General features: G+C 39.6%; 1 non-coding gene across 1 annotated transcript; it reads left to right on the top strand.

Annotated features, from left to right (window-relative positions):
* Positions 1–3,506: 3,506 nt before the first annotated feature.
* On the top strand, positions 3,507–3,613 carry LOC121210715 (small nucleolar RNA R71). Its single transcript, XR_005905828.1, has one exon. It is a non-coding gene; the product is annotated as a small nucleolar RNA R71 (small nucleolar RNA).
* The last annotated feature ends 4,837 nt before the right edge of the window (positions 3,614–8,450 follow it).

Below are 8,450 nucleotides of genomic sequence, written 5' to 3' on the forward strand. Positions count from 1 at the left end.
GTGGCGAGTGAGAGCATGTAGTTCATTCTCCTCCTTGAACTCCTCCGTATATAAGCCCAGTGCAACACCGAACTCTGGGACGCTTAGCTGGCGGACTAACCTACCTAGGCGAAACTAGACCGTGCCGGGATCATTGTAATTTGTAATTACGGTCTGAAGATGGAACATTGAGCATAGTTCCATCATGAGCTCGAGGTGTGTTGGTTCGATGATCCCAAAGAACAACTCCCAAGGGTCAGTGGTTAGGAGGGCCCGAATTGCATCAGCCAACTGAACTTGTTCTACGATAGCCCAGTCGATGCAGCGGCCCGTAATTGAAGGTCGGGCTCGAAGGATTTTGAAAAGTTCTTCTTGGGGCCCTCGGAGGAACTACAAGAGAGGGTGACAAATTTCCGTGGTTGGACCCGCGGAAGATGATGCTCCTTTTCTCTTCTTCGAAACAGGTACGGCGATTTTCTTTCCTCCTGAAGACGACATGGTACCTACAATCAAAACCATTAATTCATCTTGAGGAATGATCAAACTAAAATGAAGACAAATTTAAAATAAAAATGAGAATTTCAGCCACAACTACTAATATTAACCAAACATAACCAACATAATTATTTTGATAGCATAAATTCATGACATTATCATTATAATGGCATGAAAATGGGCATAGTAATGGCATGTGTATGACAAAAGAGTAAGGCTTTCCTAACAACTCGATTTAACATGAAATGTATGATAAATAATCTAATAATGCAGAAATAATGAACAAAATGGAAATAGTAAGAGAAAATAAAGATTATTTTAAAAATGAACATTAAGAGTAAGTAGAATAGAGGTGAAAAGACTAAACAAACGCTAAGGGAGAGAAATCGGGCGTCAAAATGGAGTTGGCGGCACCGCACGGGCGTGGCAGGGATACGTGTGGACTTGCAGCGGCTAGGGTTAGGGTTTTTGAGTGGGGAAGACAATGAATAGTGCAGGTTATTTATAGATTTTGGGGTCCATGGCCAGGTAACACACCCGTGTTCCCCAAATTCAGCCCGTGTGATTCACGAATTTTGAATTTGGGCGCGTCTGACATTTAGTACACGCCCGTGTTCCTTAGGCGTGTGGGTGCACACGGTCGTGTCTGGCGTTGTTCGCTTCTCCCACGCCCGTGTATGAAAACCCCACACCTGTGTTAATTTGATAGGTTTGGCCACGGGTGTTAGACACGGGCGTGTAGCACGCCCATGCTCTTTTAACAGATTCACCCACGGTTCTTCTGCACAGGTGTGTCGCACGCCTATGTTGTTTTGACAGGTTCGACCACGGCCATGTCGCACAGCCGTGGCGTTTTATCGTAGCCAGTGTTTGGAAAAATCGTTGCGCTGTTTTCACACGGCCCTAAGCACACCCGTGCTCTTGGCCGTGTCCTTGTGGAAAACCTGTATTCAAGCTCTCCATTAGTAAGTTAGATGTTGAAGACTAAATTTTAAAGAAGTTAATACAGTTAGCGCTCGGGTTGCCTCCTGAGAAGCGCTTATTTATAGTCTAAGCTCGACTTACCTCTCCGTTGAATGATCATGGTGGTTTGAGGAGTTTATACTCCCCATTCCTGCTATTTCTCTTATCAAAATAAGGTTTTAAACGGGTGTTGTTTACCTTAAAAGTGCCAAACTTGGGATGACTCACCTCGACCGTACCGAATGGGAAATGCTGAGTACCGTAAGAGGGATTTCTTCATTCGATGTGGTAGCAACAATGTGGGGATCTGTGGCATATAATAAGACTCTATCTCCAACCTTAAGTTGATTTGGAAAAGGATTAAACTTGTTCTGGCATAGTTTTGGTTTATCATGTGTTCTCGGTTTATGTGTTTTCCATTCATCTAGCTCCTCTATTTGAAGCCTTACTATTGTTTGAGAATGGCTCATGTACTTCCTTCAGACTTATCTCCTGCAAAGTGGGTTGTATCATATGGTCAGTTTTAATAGAATGGTTTAGATGATCACCTTCAATTTCTGATGTGTTGCCAGAATTGCGAGCTTGAAGAGTGATTGTTTCGTCTCCCACACGAAGTGTGAGCTCACCTGTGCCAACATCGATAATTGTTTTAGCAGTTTCTAAAAAGGGTTTTCCTAGAATTAAAGGAGTGTTGCTATCCTCCTCTATGTCTAGAACAATGAAGTCAACGAGAAATATAAATTTATCGATTTTAACAGCACATCTTCAATACTACCCGTAGGAAATCTTATAGTTTTATCTACTAATTGAATGTTCATCCTAGTCTGTTTGGGTTTCCCAAGACCTAATTGTTTAAACATTTTGTAAGGCATGACGTTAATACTAGCCCCTAAATTAGCTAATGCATTATTATCATCTAAACTACCAATTAAGCAGGGAATTGTAAAACTCCTTGGATCTTTTAGTTTGTTGGGTAGTTTATTTTGGAGAATAGCTGAGCAAACTGTGTTAGCTCTACATGCGATGCCTCGTCCAACTTCCGCTTATTTTCTAAAAGCTCCTTTAAAAATTTCATTGCATTTGGCATCTACGATAAAGCTTCAACAAACGGTAAGTCAATATGTAATTTTTTTAAGAGTTTAAGGAATTTACCAAATTGTTCATCTGAGCAGTCTTTCCTTGTCGCGTTGGGGTATGGCACACGAGGTTTATATTCGACATTCATCGTTTTGTTTTTATTGTGATCTACCTTACCTTGACCTTTGTTTACCATAGTTTCTTGCCTCTGTTCTGGTTCAGGCTCAACAAATCCATCTTCATCTTGAACATTAATCGCGTTGAGCTGTTCCCTTGGGTTAGGTTCGGTATTGCTTGGCAAACTACCTTGTGGTCGTTCAGAGATTAGTGTGTAAAGCTGGCCTATCTGAGTTTCGAGCCCTTGAATCGACGCTTATTGATTTTTAAGTGCTGTCTCGATGTTCTGGAAACAAGTTTCTAACGCTGATATAAACTTTGAGAGCACCTCTTCAAGGTTCAGCTTCTTTTCCTGTTGGTAGGGTGGTTGTTGGTAGCCTGGAGGTGGTTGTGGTCTTTGATTTCCTTGACTGCCCCACGAGAAATTGGGGTGGTTCCTCCAACCTGCATTGTAAGTGTTACTATATGGATTGTTTCGAGGTCGAGGATTATTACCCATGTAATTTAATTGCTCATTATCCATGTTGTGGCCATAAGGTTGGTATTCCGAATGGCTTGTTCCACCTACACTTGCTTCGCACTGCATTACTGGGTGAACCTGTGAAAAACTAAGAAAACCATCAATTTTCTTATTCAAGAGTTCTACCTGAATAGAGAGCATGGTGACCGAATCGACGTTATAAACCCCAGCTGTTTTCATTGGCTTTGTCCTCATGACTTGCCACTGATAGTTATTCATTGACATCTCCTCTATAAACTTATAAGCATCTTCAGGTGTTTTATTATTGATGGTTCCGCCAGCAGCTGCGTCAACCATTTGTCGAGTCGAAGGATTCAGACCATTATGGAACGTTTGAACTTGTAGCCAACACAGTAAACCATGGTGAGGCCACCTTCTCAAAAGGTCCTTGTATCTCTCCCATGAATCGTAGAGTGTTTCTAAACCCATCTATACAAAAGAAGAGATATCATTACGTAATTTAGCCATTTTAGCCGGCAAAAAATATTTTAGTAAAAATTTTTGGTCAATTGTTCTCAAGTAGTAATTGACCCTCATGGTAATGAGTTCAACCACTGTTTAGCTTTGTTCCTCAATGAAAAAAGGAATAACCGAATACGAATGGCATCATCAGAAACACCATTAATTTTAAATGTACCACATAGTTCTGAGAAGTTGGCTAAATGAGCGTTGGGATCCTCATCCTGTAAACCATCAAACTGAACAAATTGTTGTAGCATTTGAAAAGTATTAGGTTTTAGTTTAAAAGTATTTGCAGCTACAGCAGGTCTAACTATGCTCGATTTAGATCCTGTTAAAGAAGGTTTAGCACAATCATACATAGTGCGTGGAGCAGGATTTTGATTAACCGCAATTGCAGAAGGTAACTGATTGTCTTGGTTTTCAGCCATCTCTGCAGTTGGGGTTTGAGTATCGTTCTCTTTCTCATTCTCTGTGTGTCTTAAGCTTCGCCATATTTCTCTTTGGTTTCTGCGAACTGTGCGATCGATTTCTTCGTCAAAAAGTAGCGGTCCTGACGGGTTTCTTCTAGTCATAAACTATAAAAACCTGCCAATAGTAGGAAAAAGTAAATTAATAAGTAATAATAATAATAAAATTAAATAAAATTGCAAGAAAAATAAATGGCTAAAGTAATAAAAATTGAGCGTTCCTAATATCTTAACTTCCCGGCAACGGCGCCAAAAACTTGATCGTGTGATTTCGTGATAGGTTTTAAATATTTATAATTAATCGTTCTTGAAACTAACTATTATCGCGATCTAGGAAAGTGTACCTATCGAATAGTAGTATAGTTTTAGCAACATCGAATTGTCGAACCCAAAAGAACTACTCTTGAAGCTACTCTTGAAGCTCTTGAGTATGTGATGAGATGAGAGATCTCATAGCCTAACTTTATCTCTTTGAGTCTAACTGTACCTACGCGTTAAAATAAATGCGTTAAGCTGGCAAAGGCTTAGTAAGCACTACAAGAATAAATAGGTAAATGAATAATAACATAATATTTTAAAATTATTCAATAAATACATATTTACACACATACAAGTTTCTTCAACTATACCTTACTTTAATAAATTTTAACTTATTTTTTTTAAGTTATCAAACTTACCTCATCACATTGATGATTCACTTTTATTCACAACTCATATTCTTAGCCCAAAGTAGACTTTTTAGAACACACTGGATATATGAAAAAAATATAGAGGTGCATTATTATACACTATTGAAAAAAGAGCACTAAAGTGCTATACAGAGAGCACGAATCTGCTAAATGGAGAGCACTAATGTGCTAGTAATCGGAGAGCGCACTAAGGTCCCTTAATAACATGCCACTAATATCTTAGTAGTTCTAATTTTGTATACCTGGGCGTAAAAGTTGAATTTTATACATTTAAATACTTTACATAAGTATTTTGAAAAAGATTTCACATTTCTCCATCATCTACAATTTAGTCCTCATTTCACAAATCACAAATACCACATCTTTTTCACACATATACTTTATCTTTTTCACACATATGCTTTTACCACAACATCATTGCTTAATGCTCAAACAAATATACCATTTCCTATTCTCCACCTATAAGTTTCTTTACAAATTTTAAAATTTCATAATCTAATCCCATTTTTTGTAACGCCCCAACAATTTAAGTATTTATTTTTGTATGTTATGTTACACAAGTGTGTATCTGTTTCAGTGGTTAAGTGTTCTGTGAAGTGCCTGAGAAGCCTTGGGTTCAAGCTTGGGCTTATGCAAAAAAATTTGTGTTTGCACGGATAAACCCTTTGCTCTAGACAGTAGGCTCTTAAATAAAAATGGTTAAAACATGTCATAAAAAGCCTGCTGGTCTAGGGGATAGTGGCATCTTACTGTTTCTAGGAAACTTGAGTTCGATTCTTGCTGCGTGCAAAGGGTGTTTATTTTACTTCTCTTGCCGTGTGAGTGGTAGAGGTTGACCGAAACTCTGCTGGGGGAGTGGAGTTTGAAATTGGGGGTTGAGGAGATTGTGGTAGATAGGTTTTAGGAGGAAATCAAGGGATTTTGAAGGAGGGGGAGTGTTTTGCCGATTTTGGACTACCAACACTTAGAATTCGGCTTTGTGACTGTCAAGTGCTCTCCATTTCGGTGGCTACCCCTTTTGCTTCATTTCATTTTTGTTTGAGGTCGAACATTACCTTGACCATTCAGGTATTTTTCGTTCTGCATTCTTTTCAGTTTTGCTTTCCCTTTTGACCATTTCTCTACTGTTAGCCAATTCTCTTTTCATCTACTATTCTACCTAACGTGGCCATCCTTGTACCCTAAATCGAATACCATTTTTCCTCTCTCAATTGGTTATGTGCCGTCATCATCCTCTTTTGTGCAGTGGCCGACTATCCTTTTCTCTTCCCTCTAATTTCCTTTGGATTTTACTATTGTGAAAACCGAATGCACTTCCTCTCATTTCGTTCTTTTGGTTCTCTCATCTTCATACTTTTGTATCGATTAGTCGAAGATTTCCTCTCAGGTTCGAGTACTCAATTATGGTTTTCTTCCCTCTTTCTATTGTGATAGTCTATTCCACCTAACACCCTTCTATGTTACCAATTTTTGTTAGGGAAATGGTTGTGTCAGCCTTGCTTCTGTCGAAACTTGGCTTTCGGGTTTTGTTGGGGGTGTGGGCTGAATTGCTTTCCTTCTTTTCTGACTTAGTGCATTCGGTAAGTACTATATACTTGGTTCAATGGCATGCATGTAGGGTAATAGTTAACAAGTTGCGATCGGGATGTAGGTGGTCTCTGAGGATTGTAAGCAACTTCTTGCAACGATTTTAGTGTGATCGATCAAGGCGAGTAGTAGGTAACCTCTTGAACAAGTATTGGCTAGGGTTCCTTTCAACTCGTTTGGAAGATATTTAACCAAAGCTTTTGCTTGTAATAGGTTGGAGTGCTAGTGGGCTAATTCGCACGTTTTCGCAACCAGGTGTGTAAACACTGCCCAAATCATAAATTGGCAAAAACCTGAAAATATTACCATTGATGTTACATGGGCGTGCGCTCGCTTTTGTGGTCGTCCGAAAGCATAAATGCAGGAATTTAATCGTAGAGGCCACCACGAGCAATTTCGTAGGCTTAGGCCGCTTTTGGGCCACGTTGGGCCAAAATGGACCGTGTGTGCCCCACGGGTTCGTGGGCTCTACACGAGTAAACCACATGGACCTGTGGTGATTATTGGGCTAGGTTGTGTAGTCCACACGGCCAAGGCCATTTTTGGGTTTCGTGGGTCACACGAGCGTGTGGGCCCACGTGGGCTGCATTGCGGCCTTAGGCCCATTTTCACTGTTTGACTATTAAGGTCGCACGGGTCGCCCGAGATGACTGTGGACCTACTGTTGGGTTGGTCAGTATATCTAGACCCCAATCTGATGAAATGACTGTTTTGCCCCTATGAGGTAAAATGACAGATATGCCCCTATGTTATGTATGACTGTATTGAGCATGCCATTTTATATATGTTGTATACATGTAGGATATTATGATGTGATGCATGGGGTTCGGTTACCATGATTGGAGGAAGTGTACTGTTCTGGCAGCTCTGCTGCAATTTCTATTTAGTGCCGCAACCGGTGCTATTTTTGGTGTCTAAGGATGGCGGATTGATTTTAACCCCATATGGTGTGTAGGGTTGGGCAGAGTGGTGTGTAGAGGCCGGCTGGGTAGGATTTCTATTTGCATATCTGTACTGTGACAGCTACTAAATGGGGCTAAGGCCTACATTGGTGCTGATACTCTAATGGGCTAAGGCCCTATATAAGATTAAACTGTTACTGAATCGGGCTTAGGCCCGGACTGTAAATGCCTACCGTATGACTAACTATTGTTTAGGGATTACATACTGAGTTTTCCTAAACTCACCCTTTCTGTTTTCTGCGCAGGTAATCCTTAGGCGGATCGGTGCTGCGAGGGACTCAAAGGTGGCCACACAACCGCATTTGCCTCCATTTTTGTAATTTAATTTGGGTATTTGTTTTGTAATAAAGCCTCTTTAAGTTTTTATTTTGATTGGGGGATTCATTTACTTTGATTTATATCTGTTAGTAATAGGTCATAGATTTTCAAAATATAAACAATTTTTTTCCTAAAAAACCACGTTTATACAACATATTTCGAAAGCTTCCACAACGAATATTGTATTAAAGTGTAATAACAATCTAATATGATTAACATTTTGCTAAAACGACTTGAGTTTAACAATATCCTAAATTTTCGTGAAAGGTCTCGAAGAGGTTTTAATGTAGAACGGATTTTCCAACAAATTATGTTTTTTCGAAAAACACTGCAATGTGACAACGCAGATTCAGCCATAACGTCTAGGCCGAGTTTGGAGTGTTACATTTAGTGGTATCAGAGCCAAGTTACAAAACTCGACTGCGGATTTCAGTTTGTTTAAAAATATAAAATTTCCAAATAGAACTGTTTCAAATGGTTGGAAAGTATTTTGAAGTGTTATTTCTGAATGTATGGTTTACTGAGTCTCCACGGCCGATTCTGTAAGTTCTCTAAAACTACTGTTTGTTAAATTAAAATACTGAGATTACTGTAGGCAATAGATTGTACTAAAATATTCTATTTAGGGTAACCTAAAACATCTATTTATAAACACTGGAACTATAAACTGATGCATAAAATTGTTAATACAGATAAAAGCGTAAATCAATAATGAGCACCAGAGGCACTCGTGGAAGAGGTCGCGACAGAGGCCGTGGAGGTGCTCGGGCCTTATCTTCGTCATCAGGCCACATGTCTAAGTTGAAGCTAAAGA

The sequence above is a fragment of the Gossypium hirsutum genome, chromosome A11 (assembly GCF_007990345.1).
Source record: "Gossypium hirsutum isolate 1008001.06 chromosome A11, Gossypium_hirsutum_v2.1, whole genome shotgun sequence".
NCBI classification, from domain to species: Eukaryota; Viridiplantae; Streptophyta; class Magnoliopsida; order Malvales; family Malvaceae; genus Gossypium; species Gossypium hirsutum.